Here is a 19,458-nt window from a genome sequence, read left to right as displayed (position 1 = left end):
AGAGAGAGAGAGACAGAGAGAGAGAGACAGAGAGAGAGAGAAACAGCATGTAAGCATGTCTCCTGGGCTTATTTCTCAACTATCTTTGAAAGAGAAGACATTGATTCAGAAATCAGGGACTCTTAGAGGAAGAAGGAACCTCAGGTTCTTTTAGGATAAGAGACGTCTTGTTGTCAGTCTAGAGACACCTCTTCGTCCCCTTTTGAGATGTGTGATTTCCCTTCTCTCAGCTGCAGGTACGTTTTAAAAATCGAGTTAAGATGAGTCACATAGTAAACAGGAACCATTGTTAGTGGCTTTGTGATACAAAACTGAAATCCCTTCCAAAGTTGAAAATCAGCCTGGTATGGGGTTAACATGCCTTTTTATCTCACCACTTGGGAGGTGGAGGCAGGAAGATTAAGAGTTTGAGTCCAGCCTGGGGTAAACAGTTTAGCAAGACCCTGCCTCAAATAGCAAAACAAATAAAAAAAAATTAGTGTATTACAGACCAAACAACAGTGGCTGTTATTGCATATTGGAGTCATGGCTTCCAATTAATTGTTGTAGTTTTTCAGATTCTTGTAAAAATGGTTAGGTTTAGAGTCCAATCAGTCACTGAGACATCTGAAGCCATCAGGTCTCTTCATCTTCTAATCTATGACTCCCATTTGTACTTGGTTATCTATGAGGGTCAGAGAAGGAAAGCTGCTCACTGGAATGGTTTGACATTTGGTTAACATACAAACTTCCCTTGATTCTTTTTTGAAGATCCTGACAATTCTTCAGAGGTGGATTACTAGCAGAATTTTTTAAAAAACAGAGCAAAATATTGAAACTCCAATAGTATGATTAAATTTCCTCTCCAGACAATGCTTATAAGGTAGAGAACCAAAGTGAGCTTTTCCTTTTTAAAGACTGTAATCTTTAAAATTGGTACACTTTGGTCATAGAGTATAACTTTTATTAAACTTCCCTAATGGGAAAAACATAAGGTAAATGTCGATTATTAATAAGTCCTGAGTTTCTCTACAATAATCATTATAAGAAGTTTTAGGGTTAATATATAACCACATATTTTCTTCCATAAGTCATACATATGTGTGTCCAGTTCCAGGCAAGAACAATGAACTCTGTATGTGATCTTGATAATTATTTTTTTTCTAATTAATCTTGGGGTGGGGAATATAAAGCGTTTTCATTTTAGCTGAAGGGATATCTGATTAAATGTACATCAAGAGACCAGCAGACTTGCCTAGGGGAGTCAGTGAGAAATTGTTGACCAGATTGTGCTAAGTGTTGGAGGAGAATTTGTCCTGAGGAATTTGGGGAAAACAGAATATTTTTCCATCAGATCTGACTGTAAGTGCTTGTCAGAAGTTTGGATGATTAACCAGTCTCAGCTCTATCTTTTCTTCCACAGTTTCTAAGGTTTCTTTAAAAATTGTTTTTTTGATTTTTTTAATTTTTATTAAGTGTCTGAGTATATTGCCTGCCTTTGGGTAAGTATACCAGTGTTGTTCAGTGCCTGTGGAAGATGGATGAGAGCATCAGATCCCCTGGAACTGGAATTATGGATTATTGTTAGCTGCCCTGTGGGTGCTGGTATTTGAACCTGGGTCTACTGCAAGAACAGCCAGTGCTCTTAACTGTGGAGCCATCTCCCTAGCCCCTAAGTTTCTAAACTTCTCATGGGTGCATTAATCCTGTTTAACTGTTCAGGACAGGTCTTTCTATACTTTTTGATACCTTCAATTTCAAAGAGGATCAGGCTGCCTTAAATAGCCACAGTCTAAGTTGAAACTCTGCAAAGAGCTAAAAGGCACCTTTAGGTAAAGTAAGGTGGGAGTTCTGAGATACCAAAACTCAGGAAGGAGAACACAGAGTTCCTAGAAGAGGTAAAAGTCAAAACTAATGAACCATCCTTGATCTGAGCTTATTCCTTCAGACCCTCCCTTGAAATCCAGAGGCTTATATCAATGTGCCTTTAGGCTTTATCTGTGGATGCTGAAATAGCTAGTTGAAAGGGAATAAATAACTTGTGACTTACCAACTGGCATTTGTGCCTTAGAACCCAGCTTACTGCTGCTCTCTGTGTTCTCTGAGTGCTTAATCAGTCTGTAGAAATCCATCTTCAACAGTTTTGGAAACCTACATATAATATTAGAATTTAAAGGCCATCTTAGATTTAAAAAAAAAAAAAACTATATTAAACAAGCCAGAGAACTGAACCAGATATCTTTCTAGTCCATAGTGTTTTGGGGAATAGTTACTGACTTCAACTCTTAGCTTTTCCATTTCTTTTTTTGACTGGAAGCTTTTCCTACAAAAGGAATTACATGGAGACCAGTGGAATAACTGATGTTTTTTAGTGGAGTGAAAGGCAGAGACAGAAGAAATATTAATGCAGTCAAATAAGACTGGTTAAGCAGACCACATAGGTCTTCTAGAAGCCTCTAATTCTAAACTCCTTGGTTCTTTTCCTGGGAAAAGCAGATGATCAGTTTTAAGTAAACATTAGGTGAATGAGGCTTAAATTAGCCTAAGATTTGCAGGAGCAACTGGTAGAGAGAATGAGAAGGATATCAGACCAAAATCCATGTAGAATAGGAATTGACAAGATATTGCCATTGCTTCTAATCCCATGTTCTCTGTGATGATATGAAGTTGTATTGACTTACTTATTCTATAGCTGCAACATTGATCGAGTAGTTGTGGTAGAGACACAATGACAGAACTCCTTCTACAGGAAAAGTCTGTCAACCTCTGCTTTAAAAGTAATGTATCCAGAGATAAAACAGATAGTAGGATAAGAACTCTTAGTTCCCCCAAAACTAAAGGACCTAGAATTTGACTCCATCTCTTGCCATTTCTTTAAATAGTGATGGCACCAATCATTTTATGGGGTTTTTATAAACTTGGGAAAGCAGGACAATCACTGGGCTTTGCTGTGAAATGAAGGCCCTCTAGAGAAAACTTTAGCAGCTGTTGGAAGCACAGTGCTGTGCAATAATTAAAACCAGCAAATGGGGCTTGGCGTGATGGTGCACACCTTTAATCCCAGCACTCAGGAGGCAGAGGCAGGCTGATCTCTGTGAGTTTGAGGCCAGAGTGGTCTACATAGTGAGTTCCAGGACAGCTGGGGCTGCAGGGAGACCCTGTCTTAGAAAGACCGAAAAAAAAAAAAAAAAAAAAAAAACCAGAAACCCAGCAAGTGAAAAAGTGTAGCATGCTCCAGCAGTTCTCTATATGGAGAAAATAACTCCAAGACACATGGGTATTCATCACTGGAGCAAATCAGAAGGCTTTCTGTTTTCAAAAGCACAAGAGGCTTTGGAGACTTCAGAGGTGCATTTGTTGGAGACATCAGTACCAACATGTGAGTGCTTGGCACTCCTTTTCCCTTACTGAAGTACCATCTTAGCCCATACTACCATTCCACTCAGGTGAGCTGAGATGTCACTCATCAGATGTCTGGTGGGAGAACTGGTAGGGCTTTGGTTAGGCTTCCTCAAAGAGGTTCTTACATTTATAAGGGGAATTTTTTTTTTGTAAATATTTTTAATTGAGTTTTTGTGTATTTCATACAGAACATCTTAATGATCTTTTTACCCCCTTCCCCACTGGCACCCTCCCATAGCTCCTGCCACTGGAATTTATGCATTTGGTCATTTGTGTTAAGGCCTATCAAGTCAGGTCAGTGTCCTCAGATGTCCCTCAGTGCAAGCTCATCTACTGAGGTCTAGTCAGTTTATCTAGACTCCCTCCATTTAAGAAGCCCAACTCTCCCTCACCCAGCAGTAATCAGCTGCCAATAATTCTTCAACTAAGACTGGGGCCTGCTGTCCATTTCCACAGTTCTGTGCTGGGTTTTTATCTGCTTGGGTTTGCATGGGTCTTGTGCAAGCTGACACCATTGCTGTAGGTTTCTATGAGCAAGGACCCAGGAACCTATAGGACTCTCTTTCCATATGGTCATGCACCTCCTCCCTGGCTCTTAGAATCTTTCTGCCCCCGTCTTCCATAATGGTCCTTGAGCCCTGGGTGGGTGGAATTTAGTATAAGGGTCCTGTCCAAGGACCCATGCTCTATAGACTCTTATTCTCTATACTTTGGTCATTTGTGTCCTTTTGTGTTCATGGCCCTCTGTTGCATGAGGGAGCTTCATTGATGGTGGTGTGCCCAGAGAACAGATCCCCAAGAATTACCACGGAGTCCAGAGAGCATGTAAGAACAAAAAGTCTTTATTCGGGCTTAAGTTCGGACTCTCAGACCAAACTAGCGTGGTAGGTTCCTCTGAGAGCCCCGATTGCAGGGGAAGGGAACTTTTCATAGGTTTCAGACAAAGGGAGGAGGGGAATGACAGTTATATTTTGATTGGTCCAAAGAGCCCGCGCATGCCAACATACTTTTGAATTGATTGGTTACAGTCTTGGAGGCCTCTCATTGGTGGGTGCTGCCTTCAGGGCTGTGGAACGTGCTGACTGTTATCTTCAGGACTAGAGGACCCTGTTTATTCCTTATAAGGCCTCAAACCTGCCCGGGCCCCATGGACATGCTCAGGCTTGCCTAGTCTATGACCATGAGACATCACGAAAATGGAGGAATCAGCAGTCAAAATGGAGATGGTGCAGTTTGTCCCTCTGGTTCCCTCAAGCCAAGCGATTTACAGAAGCGAAAAGAGCAGTTAGTCCTAAATAGGGGCAGGGGTCTAGGGAGTCCAGGGGAGGGGGCCAAGGAGGAGGGTTCCACAATGAGGATTGAGAGATGCATTAGTGTTCTCTTTACCCTTTGTTCTATTTTCAATGAGCCTTAGGTATAGAGGTTGCATTGTAGATGTGCCACTTAGGCTTGGACAATTCAGTGTCTGTGTGTGACCGGTTATGGAACTCTGTAATAATCTCTGTTGCAGAAGAAGCTTCTTTGATGAGTGGTGACTGGCATACTTGTCTGTAAATATAAGGATTCATATTTTGAAATATTCATATTTTGAATATGAATATTCATATTTTGGATATTTGAAATATTCATATTTCATATTCATGTTTGTCTAGTGATGTGACAGCCTTGTGGTTTTCTCTAAGATCTATGACCTTTCCAGCCAAGTGTATTTGGCTATGATACATGAGTTTCTTCCCATTGAGTGGGCTTTAAGTCCAGTTAGGTAGCTACTGATTACCCCTCAAGATAAAAGTGCCATGACTTCATCAAAGTTGTTTGTGGTGCTGCTCATTGATGTGATTTTTAGGCCTTAAAGCTGTGGTTGAACCATCGATTGATGTCCTTGCACAATACTCTCAAAGCTATGAGAGCTAGCCTTCAGGGGAGGTGGCATTCAGGTTATTTCCAACTCCACTGCCCCAAATCATGTGTCTGCAGTATGTCATGTATTCAGCTATAGGGTCTTACCCTTGAAGTTCTGGCAGGCAATCAAGGACTGTTGCAATAGCCTGTGTAATCTTGAGTGTCTCTTGGACTACCCTGACCAATAACTCAATGGGAGATTTCACCTGTCTGACACTGTTTCTTGTTATGTAGCCCTCAGCTATACACATGAGCTCATGTAGAGCTATTATATGTGTATGTGTAAGTTATCAGTAGGTTTTTGGACTAATATGGTTCTCTCTGGTTTTTTACACTAGCTAGGTATTATCTCTCCTCTCTCTCTCTCCTTGACTAACCATGTTCTTCCCATTTAATGTATCCTCTATTATTCCTGTTTCTCCCTGGATAATACCTACCTCCTATGGTCACCATCTCCTGAGCTCCTTTTTCCCCTTTACCCCCATAGTTCCTTGTAAAACCCTTCCTCTTTTCCTCCTATTCAAATATAAGGGATTTTCCTAAGACCCAGAGATTATACCTGCTATAACATGGAATGGCAAGAAATGTGGACATATGGGGGTCAGATGATTCTACCTGGTATACATCCTACTGTAAAGCTGATCACAGCTATCAAAAGGAATCATGGATTTAGAGATTTCCTCTCCACTGCTTGTCTCAAGCTCTTAAATGGACTTTTTTCTTCTTTTTGAGACAGAATCTCATTATGTAGCCTAGGATGGTCTTTGGACCAGCAGGATCTTCCTGCTCCTTATTTAAGCTACACAAACAGCTAAGTAGATGCTTGTCCTATAAACTTCACCCTTACTCCTAGCAAGATATTATAAGGAAAGTCAATGAAATAATTTCTAGAAAAATTCTCTACAAGCTACAAAATCAAAGCATGGGTAGGATTATTATTACAGGAAGCAGCCAGCTAGGAATCAAACACATGTTATAGATACATAAATTTCCAAATATGTTTATAGGGCTGGATTAAGCGATTGGAATCTTTTCTCCATGTCACCTAAGAATCCCTGCTTTGGAAATGCTAAATCTTCCATGCTGATTTAGAAATCAGGCAGTACAAAGAATGTCAGTCCCAAGGGAGGGGTGCAGGAAGCGACAAAAAGAAAGTCTTAAGTAATGCTACAGAAAGGGAGTGTTTTTAAAATGGGTTTTTTGGTTTTTTTTTAATTGCTTGACTTCCAACTTAATACAAAGAGCTTACCCTTGCCTCTATTAGCATCATTTATAAGGCTAATATGTATGAAGTCAAGTTTATCACGGTAGCTGTGTTGATTATTAGAGTTGGAGATAGTGGAAGGAGTTTGGGCAATAAGAATAGATGGCTTATCTCATTTTCCTTTATATTTTTTGTCCAAATGCAGTGCTTAGCACAGCAGGAGTTCTTAGGTATGTACTTCTTATTGTTTCAAGTAGAAGAACTACATGAGAGAACAGTGGAGTAAAGAGATGAAGCATATTTATTTCTCTGCGAGGTTCCTGTTTGTCTTATTGATTAACTTTTTCTTTCTTTGCATGTGTGTATGCTTTCCTGAGTTTATGTGTACCATGTGCATGAAGGTACCCATGAAGGCCATAAGAAGGCATTCCATCCCCTGGAACTGGAATTACAGGTGGTTGTAAAACACTTGATGTGGGTACTGGGAACTGCACCTGGGTCTTCTGCAAGAGTGATAAGCACTCTTAACCACTGAGCTGTACCCCCACTTCTTGTTTTTCTTGTACATTTCCTACTTCTTTAGTACTAATTGTATTAGTATTACACTGTTATGTTTTTGTGCATATTTCTTATTTCCTTTCTTTGGGAAAACACTTTCCCCTTCTTAATAAAAGTTTGGGAATGAACGTAGACTGTTTTTGTCTGTGGATCCATTTTTACCCTCTTGAGATCAGAATGGAATTTTTGAAACACCCTGTTGAAGGCAAATAATTAAGAGAACTTTTTCAGTCTTACAGCTATCCATTACAAAGAGAGGAGTTTTTTTCTTTGGGAGACTTAAAGTACACAGTCATCAAAGTCTCATGGAAGTAAGCTTATGCTATTTGGCTAGCTGGGGAGAGAGGTATTGTTTTCTTCTGCTGGGAACTGTTTCATATTCATCATACTTTTGTAGCATTTTGGACCTCATGCACAAATACTTTTGTAACATCTATTTCAATATAGCTCCACATACACTGTACATTCATCTTGTCCCACTCCAAAAGCAGAAAATGAGTCATTTTTGAGACTGTTTATTTTTCTTCTCTAACTTGTGCGATAGATTGTATTTATCCTTTCATCACTCTCCCCTCCCATGAAATAAGAAAGGAGATTATTTCCTTAGGTATGATCCATTGATTTTGTTCTTTTTGGTTTGCTGAAATAAATATGTTTTTTACATTGAATAGGCATAATTGGGTAAAATAAACTGGTAGTGCTGAGCTAATACCTTTAAATGTCTTGCCTTATGCAATTAAAATTCTCTTGTCACACACATGCATTTAAACAGTTGGAAGAAAGCCTTGTGTTCTTGACTCCTGTCAGAATTAATGAACAATTTTGTCAAGTCATTCCTTTCTGCCCCGGTTGACTGATAGCTAAATTTTGATCTTTCAGGTTATGTAAAACGTATTAACTATGTCTTTCAGCTTGTAGGCAAGGACATTTAAACCATTCTAATAGCCAATTTACAGAATTAAATTGCCTGTTTACTGGCAAAAATGCGCCCCTATTCATCAGAGATACAAATCATAGAGCCCATGAGCTAATGAAGGCAGGATTTATAAGTCCCTGCACTTCCTGGATGAAACCAAGTTCAAGGTGTCCCTGATCCTGGCTGCTGAGACTACCAGTTCTCACTTGTGGATGTGCTTATCTTTATGGATGTTTATAGACAGTGTAAGAGATATGTCTAGGATGAATATAGTTTGATCCTGGTACTCTTCAGGCTGAGAATTAAATTAGTATGCTAGATTTTCCCCATACTAAAGGATCTCTCTACAATGAGGCAGGCTTTGGCTCACCTCACCACTATAATTACCACACCAAGGCATGGGAATGGATCCCAATTTTCTCTGGGAGAAGTCTCATGTCTCTTGTCTCCAACCGATCAAAATTCATAGAACCACACTTTATTAAGCTTTTTACAAGTTCCTATTTGAAAATACTTTGACTGGTAAGTGATAACTGGTTATATAAGAACAGATATAATTGTTTCTGTTAGTTTTAGGATACCCATGGATATCAAAATCTGAAGATGCTCATAAACTGGCATTGTGTTTGCAGATAACCTACACATATCCTTCAATGAATTCAAGTCACCCCTAGGATACTTTAATAAAAATGAACTGCCATATAAATAATGATTATGCTACATATTTTAGGGAGTGATGTTAGGGAGAATATTCTATATGTGTTCGGTGCAGATGCATTTTTTTAGATTTCTTGTAAAATACGCATTTTTTATTTTTACTTTTTAAATCAGCATATAATATGTTAGATAGCATTATGCCATAGTTGAACAAAGTGTGTGTCTATAGTTCTTCTTCCCCTACATCCCACAACTCCTTGCCACCCCTGTTACCCCGGTAGCCACCCCTTCAGACTATTTTCCTCTTTCATGTCCCATACGTGTCCTTGTGACCACTCTCCATCTTTCTTCATCATCATTTTTTTAAAACAATACTTTAAACTAAAACTTCATTGAATTAGTGTCAGGTTATATATATATATATATATATATACATATATTTATATATTCTTTGAGATACAATTTTATACCATAGCCTAGTTAGACCTCAAACTCATGATCATCCTTCCTCACTCTCCCAAGTCCCAAAATTACAAGTTATTAATGTATCTTTACAGTGAACATATCTTGCTCCTCTAGTCTCTGCCTCTCCAGCATACCCACCCAGCCAACCAGCATGCATCAGCACAACTAGCTATAGTAAACATATCTTAGCATATCTATATCTTAAATTGTTAAGTCAAGCATTTTTTCTTCCAAACTCCTAAAGTCTTGTGAAGTCAGAGTGCTAGTAATCTTCCAGCAGGAATCTCTCTCTCTCTCTCTCTCTCTCTCTCTCTCTCTCTCTCCCTCTCTCTCTCTCTTTCTCCCCTCCCTTTTGAGAGAAGTTATGCACACCCACTTCTATCCTGGTAGGATCACTAATTTGCATCCTCACCTCTACCTTCAAATGAGTCTGTCCTTCAATTTTCTCTCCTGAGAATTCACCTTCTTTTGGCTTTACTATCTCAGAAGTACATAAGAAAGAACCTTCCAGAATCTTCTCTGTGCTTTTAACTTATACATCAAGAAGAATTTGTTCCTAGAAATTTCTCCACCACAACTCTATAAAACCACACTTAAGTCAATAATATAGGCTAAGCTCTCACAGAGTGGAAAAAGGAGGGCCTATGCTTGCTAATAGTTCCAAGCATAAACTCTAGGGCCAGAAGACCTTATTAAAATCCTCCCTCTGCCACTTATGAGCTATGTGAGTATGAATGAATGACTTCATTCTCCTTTCTTCACCTATGAAATGGAGATGGTAGTCAGCTCTTCTCTCTCTCTCTCTCTCTCTCTCTCTCTCTCTCTCTCTCTGCCTGCATGTGAGTACACTAGTGCATGATCCCATGTGCATGCATGCAGTGGTAAAAGCAGGATCGTGGGCATCTTCCTTTATCGCTGGGTGTCCTCCTATTTGCCTTGAGAAAAGGTCTTTCACCAGACTAGAAGGCTGGCTGGCTAGAGAGCTCCTGGGATCGCCTTTCTCTGTTCCCCAATCCTGGGGTTTACAGACACATACAGACACATTCTTTGCACATAAATGTTGGGGATTCAAAGTCAGGTTCTCATGCTTATAGGAGCAAATGCTCTTATCTGCTGAGCTGACTCCTCAGCCTCATACCCAGTAGCCAGATTTTTGATATAAATAAATGAGTTATATAAATAACTGGGACAGCACCACAAAATAAGCCCTATGTGAAGACTGTTGGTATTTGAACCTCTCCTCTGTCTTTCTGCCCCAACCCTTCTTTATGGCCCTCTATTGCAGTGACTTCTGCTTTCTGCATATATCCTCCATCCCCCCAACGCCTTCTTCGCTTCCTTATGGAGCAATGGGTATTTGTGGGCTCCATTTTCTGCTTCAATTTCCAGTCAAGTTGCTGGACTGAGGCCACCTGGAGATCCTCAGTGATCGCAGCACTCCCCTGAACCCCAAGGCAGACTCCCATTACCTCTTCTCATGAAAGCAATTGCTCTTGCCTGTCATGTACAGAAAAGAGGGCTTTGACACACACCTGTGTGTGCTGGGGCAGAAAAATGAAATCAACAGATGGAGCTAAACATCTGCTCCTATCCTTCAGAGTGAGCCCTGACCTGTTCCCATCACAATCCCTGCAGCTTTTCTCTTTGTACAACATTTTAAATAAAGACAGTTTAACGTATGCAAGTAAAAAGTGTTATTATCATTATTATTATTAATTATTATTCAAGTGTTTACTGGGCACAGATGTTGAGCATGAGGTTACATCATTCTGCCCCATTTCAACCACAGCAGACATAAGGCTTGGCCACATGCTACAAGTTGCTGCTCCCAGGGATGAATTAACTAATTTCAAAACAAGAATTGGCTTTTTCAAATAGTAAATTAAATACATTTTGTATCAAAGTTGTGACTGAAAAAATACAGAAATGAAATGCACAGGTGTAGAGGCCCTGAAAGGTCAGCCTTGAACCTGTATAAGTAGGATAAGCTCACAGTTCAAGGCACAACCATCATATCAGGGAAGACAAGGCGGCAGGAACTTGAAGCAGCTGGTCACATCACATCCACCCTCAGAAAACTGAGAACAATAATGCATACATATGGCTCCTCAGCTCACTATTTTATAGAGACTAGCATCCCTTGCTTAGGAAATGATCTCTCAGACAATAAGAAGGGTCTTCCCATAACAATGAACTTAAGATAATCATCTACAAGTGTACTCCGTGGCCTATGGCCTATCTCTTAGTTAATTTCTGATTAACCAGCACAGCAGGCCAGCGTGTGGATGGCAGAAAGAAAGACCTAAGAAGCCCAATGATAAAAGATCCTTAAAAACCCCAGCATGGGGTTTGGAGAGATGGCTCAGTGGTTGAGAACACTTCCTGTTCTTGCAGAGGACCCATGTTCCTAGTCCCCATGCCAGATAGCTCACAGCTTCCTATATCTCTATCTCCAGATGATCTGACACCCACTTCTGGCCTCTGTGGGCACCTACTCACACATTTGATTACACAAGCACACATTCACACCCATAAAACAAAATAAAATAAAATCTCTAATTAAAATTAACCAAAGGGGGCTGGAGAGATGCCTCAGAGGTTAAGAGCACTGACTACTCTTGCAGAGAACCTGGGTTAAAATTAACCAAAGGGGGCTGGAGAGATGCCTCAGAGGTTAAGAGCACTGACTACTCTTGCAGAGAACCTGGGTTCGATTCCCAGCACCCACATGGTGACAAATAACTCCAGTTTCAGGGATCCAACACCTTCCTTTGACCTCCAAGGGTACTGCATGACACAGGTGCATTTACATACATGCCAGCAATAAACTCATACACAATAAAAAATTAAATTAAATTTAAAAAAAGACCAAGGCAACATCAAGGCTAATGCTCATTGGATATGATGAGTGTCGGTGGTTGTCAGGGTCAGCCATAATGTTACATGGAAAAGTTACAATGGGATCATGACTATAATTAGTCCACTGCAGTATCTGAGTTCACCTCAGTGCTTCTTAGTCTACCAGAGAGACACATTTCCTGACTTTCGTTATGACTGTGTTGACAGTCCTAAAGGCAAACACTACAGGCATAAACTGTTGATCTGGTTAAACTCAATCAAGTGTTTGCACATAGATGTTGCACATAATGACTTTAACTGTACTTTAAGGCATGCTGCAGAGGTATGGGATAGATGGGATAGGAGGAGAAAAACAAGGTCTGATGAATCATTCTTCTTTCTGGGAGGTAATTGGTTCCATTAAGATGCTCATGTATCCCAATTAAAATGATTTTGCTTTGTGGTATCATCAAGCTAATAACCAAAGAAACTTGTGTTTCTCTGGAAAAGAATACAAATAAAGCAAAAAGATTTTATTTCTTACTGTTTTTCCTTTGGCTTCATTGATGGGCCATCTCCATCTGTTTCACCCCAAACCATGACCAGCTCCTTTATTACCATGGGACCCTGGCCATTAGAGACACTTCAGCTTATTAAAGTGGCTTTGGGTGAATAGCTGCACTAACTAATTACCAGAATTGACCTCCACACTAGTTACAATTTGCTTGATTAAATGAAGCTCAGCTCCTGTCAAGCCCCCTGGGTTGGATGGCTGATGGCCCAGTGACTTTGTTGCTTTTGTCTTTCATTTTTTTTCCTTTTGAAAAATATTTATTGAGTATAAACAAATGTCTTACATAATAAATATCAAGAAATATTCATTATTCACTAAAGTCAGGCTATGATACTGAGGGAACCATGGAATCAAATATCAAGTCATGATACAGTAGTGACAATTCATTCCAACATTAGACATAGTACTGATTTGCTCACACAAAAACAACAAAATCTATCAAAAAAGACATCATTTTAACCCACCTATACTACCACAAGAGACAGTTTTTGTTTCCCCTCCTTCTTCTTTTCTTTCTCTCTCTCTCTCTCTCTCTCTCTCTCTCTCTCTCTCTCTCTCTCCAAGGTCTCCCTGCAGCTGCAGCTGGCCTGGAATTCGCTATGTAGACAAAGCTGTCTTCAATCGCACAGAGATCCACCTGCTTCTTCCTTCTAAGTGGTGGAACTAATGAACAGTCTGGATAACTTCGTCTTTATCAATTTATCAAGTCACACTGAGACTACAGGGTTACACTACCACAGAACTTAAAAATTCTCATCTCCTTGGTTTTATTTAAAATTATCATTAATGAATGAAAACAAGCCATATAAAGTCAAAGGTACTTAGTCTTTCCTAAGAAAAAAAGAATAAAATTTTAGTAAAAGAAAGTTTCCCCCAAGCACTGAGTTTCTTAACGGAAAAATAAAAAATAAAGGAGCAGTGCTATTAACTTTTCCTTCAAAGAAAGGAAAGAAACCTAAATCCGTTTGGTAAATATGGAAATATTTCCAGTCCCAGAGTATGCATTTATTTTACACGGGATGCTGAGATGCTGAAATGGTGATGTGTATGAAGCAGGGATCTGCAGCAACCCAAATTCATCTTCCAGGACTCCATCCTTGCTTTTTGTGTCTGTGGGAACACGTTCTGGAATTGTAGGTGCAGATGCTGCTTCATCCAAGTAAACTATCTTCATCAGGCAGAAGCCCGTCACCCAGTGCATCCAACTCTGCTTCTAAGTCATCTCCATCTAGTTCCGGGATGCCGCAATTCAGTGCTTTTTGGATTTCATCTGCGTCCTCCATCATATGTTCTACCCGGTCTTGTAAGCCCTGTCTGGTCGATTTTCACTTGCTTGTAGGCCATCTTCATCTCCTTCACTCCCAGTTTCATGGCATCAACTGTGGTCTTGGTGTCCTTTAGTGACTGGATGGTATAATTGGCTTGTTCCATGTTAAAGGACTGCTGGGCAAGGTTGTCTTGCTGCTGTTCATACATCAGCTTTTGCTTTAAAACCCGCAGTCCTTTCTGTTTGACCATGTTCTTGGCAGAATCCTCTCTCATCTTCTTGATTTGATCGTTATGCTTCACCAGCTCAACATCCAGTGGGGAAGTTTTTGTGAATGGAGTCTGCCCTGCTGTCTACCATGTCAATGCATTCAGTCAGGCCGGGCGGCAGAGCCCTTGGGTTTCGCTTTTCTGAAGAATTGGTTCATCTTGGCGGGCTGTGAAGAAACCGAAATGCTGGAGGAAAACCAGAGACCTTGATCTTTCATTTTTTAATAATAATTACAGCACAAAGCTTAAGAAGCTATGGTAAAATATGTCAGTATCACAAAAAGCCTGAAGCAGCTAAATTCAAGGAAATGTTAAGGCTTCAGATTTTAAGCCTCTTTGAAAGCACTCACTTCACCCAATTTTGACCTTGTTGACTATGTCTTGTATATAATATTGAAAAAGCTAATACTATTATTCTTAATAAGATTGCTCTAAACATGCAAGGAACAGGACAGATGTTAAATGGCCAGGTATTTGTTAAGTGCCTTCAGCATAATCTAGAATCACTTTCATTTTTGAAAATCAAGAAAGATGATGCTGGACTTCTTGGGCATATAGTCAGTTACACCAAAAGAACCCTTCCATTGCAGGGAATCTGGCAAAACAAGCAAGCTTTCCTCCTGCAGGGGAAGTAGGGCTGATGAGCACTAGCTGTCTGGAGCACTGTGCTGAGAAGGATTAGGAAGAAGAATGGAGCTAAGCGTAAAAGGATGCTGTAATTGACTAATGTCTGATAAGTCATAGAAAGGAAGAGGCACGCTTGCCATTCCTTCCCCAGCTCCTGGATTCTACCCTTGTTCCTTATAAATAGTCCCTCCCCATTTGGTTATTTCTAATAAATCTGTTTCCACTTTTTTTCTACCCATGCTTGAGTCCCTGAATCATCATTGTGTCTCCTTCCGCCTGCCTCTCTCCTCCTTTCTCCCCTTCTCTCCCTTTCTCCTCTCCCCTTTACTTGTGCCTCGTTCTCCCCAGTAACTGAGATTCCAGGGAGGTGCTGCTACACCAGGCTGCATTCTGAATTCTGTTCATTCTATGAAATAATACGATACTTCTGCTTAATCAGAATTAGTTTTTTGCTGCTTGAGATTATGATTTTGGCAGATATAAGAGGTCTTCCAGGAAAACATTTCTCAAACTTATTGTACAGAGGAATCACCTAGATTTCTTATTAAACTCTAGATTCCGATGAAGATGCAGGTCCAGGGTAGGGTTTTGGGTTCCTCTTTCTAAGAAGTTCCTAGGGATGGCAATGGTGGTGACCTGATTCTGGCACTTGAAGTGGAAAGGACCCAGGGGAGGGAAGGCAGGCTGAAAGAGGACAAAGTTGATGAGAGAAATGAAAAAGAAACTCTTACTTCAGAGTGTTCTACTTAAGTTAGGGTAAGTTAAGTATGGTAACTAATGTAGTCCAACATATTCAAAGGTACCAGCACAATAGAACTAAACTTATTATTTTTGTAACAATACCAGGTTAGTAATCAAGACACTTGGTAACCCTCCTTCATATGTTCAGAGATCTAGATTGATTGGGGGGGATTCAAGGACCCTGAAGACCATTTGGATATTCCACACAGATAGAAATGGAAAGGGACACAAAGGAGTATCTGTGAGAAAAGTTTACTTGCTTTAAACTTTTTCTTTTCAAATAAAATGCAGATATAAAAATCAACATACAGTCATATATGGTTTAATTATTGTGCAAACACCCATGTGACCAACTTTCAAGTCAGGAAATACAATTCTGCTGTCCCTTGGGAGTCTCTCTATATGTCCCAAACTCCCTCCAAAAGAAACTGGTATCCTGGCTCTTAGAATTATCAACCTCCTATGTGCTTTGTGTTTTTGTGGCCCAAATGTGCATCTTTAGATGACATGACCTAGTTCTGCCTCAGAACTCTCAGTCTCCTGTGTCCCTCCCATCCCTTTTCTGAAGCTAACAATCCATACTTTGAAAGTTTTCAAACAACATTTAACTATTATTTATTTATTTATTTGAGAGAGAGAGAGACAGAGAGAGAGAGACAGAGAGAGAGAGAGAGAGAAATCTTGCAGGAGTTGGTTCACCACTTCCATCATATGGGTCCAGGGGAAGGAACTCAGGTGACCAGGCTTGGTGGCCTGTTCCTTCACCTGGTGAGCCATCTCACAAGCCCTAATATTTTGAAGATTATTGACATTTTTTTGATTCAGGTTTTGCTGATTGGATGTGTGTGGTACAGTTACATATATTATTCTCTTCTCTCATATGATAAAATAATTCAGGCTTGATTGTCCATTCCCAGCCTCACGGTACTCAGAATCAGTCATTTCTCCATGAGATATTGCTTTCTTTTAAACAATTCTAAAATTGTATTTCAAGATGTTCAACATAACTAGTCAGGTGACCATTTGGGAATTTTTGTAATTGGATAAAATTGAGAAAATGTATGTGAACATATATGTTTTTCACTTAAAATCCTAGATGTCCAAAAATTATCAAGATGTAGAGAAAAGGAAATCTTTTGAACACTATTGGAGTATGGAATGTAAATTGTATAGACATTATAGAACACAGTGTGGAGTCCCCTCATAAAATGAAAGCTACAACTACTGTGTAATTTTTCAATCCAAATTCTAAGCATATAGACAAAATAAACAAAATCAGTATTTCAGAGAGATGTCTGTACCCTTATTGTTATTGGCCAACCAGTCTAACAAAATTGATGCACATCATTTCAGTGAGAGAACTTACCTCTAAAAATAAAGATGAACAATGATTCAAGAAAGACTCCTGATGTTAACCTCTGTCCTCTACACATATATGTACATGGACACATGCACACATCCACACTAACATCATCATGTACACATACATCACACACACACACACACACACACACACACACACACACACACACTGTACCATACATTGAAATTGCTAAGAGAATGGGTCTTAAGCATTCTCACCAAAGAAGAAAGAAGGAACTAACAATGCCAGGTAAAGGCTATATTAATCAACTCAATTGTGGTAATCATTCAATATGGTATCTCATTACCAAATCATCATGGAAAATATTTTAAATTTTATTTGTTGACTATACATCAATAAAGCTGAAAAATCCCCATGTGTCCTATGAATATTTCTAATTCAATTCTAGAATTACAGTATTTTTTTCTTCATTTCTCACTACCAACTCTCTGGGCTATCAGGACACTAGAGACAATGAACTAAAGTCTCATAGTTAAGGTTAGCAAGATTTCTCATGGTTAAAGGCACTTGCTGCTCAAGCCTGGCAACCTGAGTTTGATCCCAGAAAGCATGTAAAGGTGAACAGACAGAACGTCACATCCACATGTGCACCAAGGCACTCAAGTCCCCTCACACCATGAACACACTCGTACAATAAAAATAAGTAAAATTTAAAATAAAATGTCATTATTAATAATCCATTGCATTCTACCTTCAAGCAATATAGTGCTTAATGATGCCTCTACAATGAAAATTAGGTAAAACAATTAAAAATTTCCTTGCATGGTCCCTTCTATTTCTCCTCATTTTTACAATATTTTAATATATCTACATTGCCACCACATACAAACAGCTCATACTATAAAATTAATCATCATTTATTCTTAGTGTCTCAAGTATATACCTAATATTCACTGCCAGGCTTTGTGTTGATTTTTTCTAATTATTTCTATTTTCATAGCTCATTCTTTAACAGATTTCCTTAAAAAGAGTCTCACAAAAGATAATTCTCTAGGTTCTTGTGTATTGTTTGGATTTGTTCTGTGCTTTATAGCTTTTAAAGTCAGTTTTGCTGGTTCTAAAATATTTTGCTCTCTTAGTTTACTTTTCCATAAGTATCTTAAATCCAATACCCTGTTTTGGGCATTAAACTTTTCTATTAAAAAGTCTACTGATTAGGGATAGAGAGATGGCTCAGTGGTTAAGAGCAGTGACTGCACTTGCAAAGGACCCAGATTCTGTTCTCAGCACCCACCTGGCTGCTAACAACTGTAGTAGTAATTCCAGTTTCAGGGGATCTGACACCCTCTTCTGACCTCCACTACTACTGCACATACATAGTGCACTTGTATACATGCAGGCAAAACACTCAGACACAGAAAAGAAAGATAAATAAATGAAATTTTGAAAAGAAGAAAAGCTCTTTTAAACTAAGAAAATCTCAAGGACGTGTTATCTGTAGAGGAAGACCGGGACTTTGGAGATGGCTGCACAGTTAAGACCACTGGTTGTTCTCCCAGAGAACCCAGGTTCAATTCCCAACACCAATGTAGCAGCTACCAACTATCTCTAACTTCAGTTTCAGAGGATACACTGTTCTCTTCTAGCCTCCTTGGGCCTTGCATGCACAGGGGCATTTATGTACATGCAGGAAAAATACTCATACATAAAATAAATAAATTATAAAAGTCTAGCAATTATCTAATTTTATTTCTCTTATTAATCATATTTTGTACTTCTTTAGTATCACAAGGATTATAACACAAATACATACATACAGAACCCATTAGTTTTATTGGAGTTTATCATGACAGACATCTCCCTTCAGGTACATAAGCTGTTCCAGAGTGCAATTATTTTCCCGATTTATTAATGTTATTTATTTATGTGCACATATAATATGTTAAAGGTTATGTTAAAGGTAATAGATTTCATGACATTTTCATATATGTGTATTATGTATGGTATATTATACATGTTACTTTTCTTTTGCTGTGACAAAATACTTGACAAAAGCAACTTAAAGAAGGAAGGTTAATTTTGGCTCACAGTTTGAGGGTGCAGTCCTTTGTGGCAGGTAAGTCATGGCAGTGGGATCATGAGTCTGGCAACACTACAGTCAGGAAGCAGAAAAGGATGGATGTTGGTGCTCTAGGTGCCTTCTACTGTTTATTCAGCCTGGGAATCCAAACCCTAGGTTGGTACCACCTACATGTAGGATGGGTCTTCTTCTTCAGTTAAGCCTTTTTGTAAAAAATCTTCATAGACACCCCCACAGGTGTGTTTCCATGGTGATTCTAAATTTTGTCAACAGCATTAGCATCATACATGTGTCACTATGCTTTGTTCTCATTTGTCATCTGCTTCATAGCCTACCTTCACCACCCTGCCCCACATTGGATTTGGTCCTCAAAAGTTTTATTCATAATCGGCAAAAACTTTATATATATTTGAAATACAGTGTGATATTTTAATATAACTGTGGAGTGAGTGACTCAGGAGCAACGTATCCATCCATCAGTCACTTTATATATTTAGTTCTTTTGGCTATAAGAAAATTAAAAATCTCTTTGTTTGAAGTATGCAGTGCCTTATTAGAATGTGATTTCTAATATATATATATATATATATATATATATTATTTATTATTTTATGTATATGAGTGTATTGCCTGCTTGTATGTGTGTGCACCCATG

At 39.2% G+C, this 19,458-nt stretch overlaps 1 protein-coding gene and 1 pseudogene across 2 annotated transcripts in view; one reads left to right on the top strand and one right to left on the bottom strand.

Moving 5' to 3' along the window:
- Nucleotides 1-19,458, top strand: part of Ctnna2 (catenin alpha 2) — a 1,380,618-nt gene that overhangs the window by 1,069,359 nt on the left and 291,801 nt on the right. The gene's annotated exons all lie outside the window — the stretch shown is intronic.
- Nucleotides 13,451-14,189, bottom strand: LOC103749440 (annotated as a pseudogene).

This window comes from Nannospalax galili, unplaced genomic scaffold, assembly GCF_000622305.1.
Source record: "Nannospalax galili isolate Female #2095 unplaced genomic scaffold, S.galili_v1.0 scaffold726, whole genome shotgun sequence".
Lineage (NCBI taxonomy): Eukaryota > Metazoa > Chordata > Mammalia > Rodentia > Spalacidae > Nannospalax > Nannospalax galili.
This window is presented reverse-complemented; position numbering and strand designations above follow the sequence as displayed.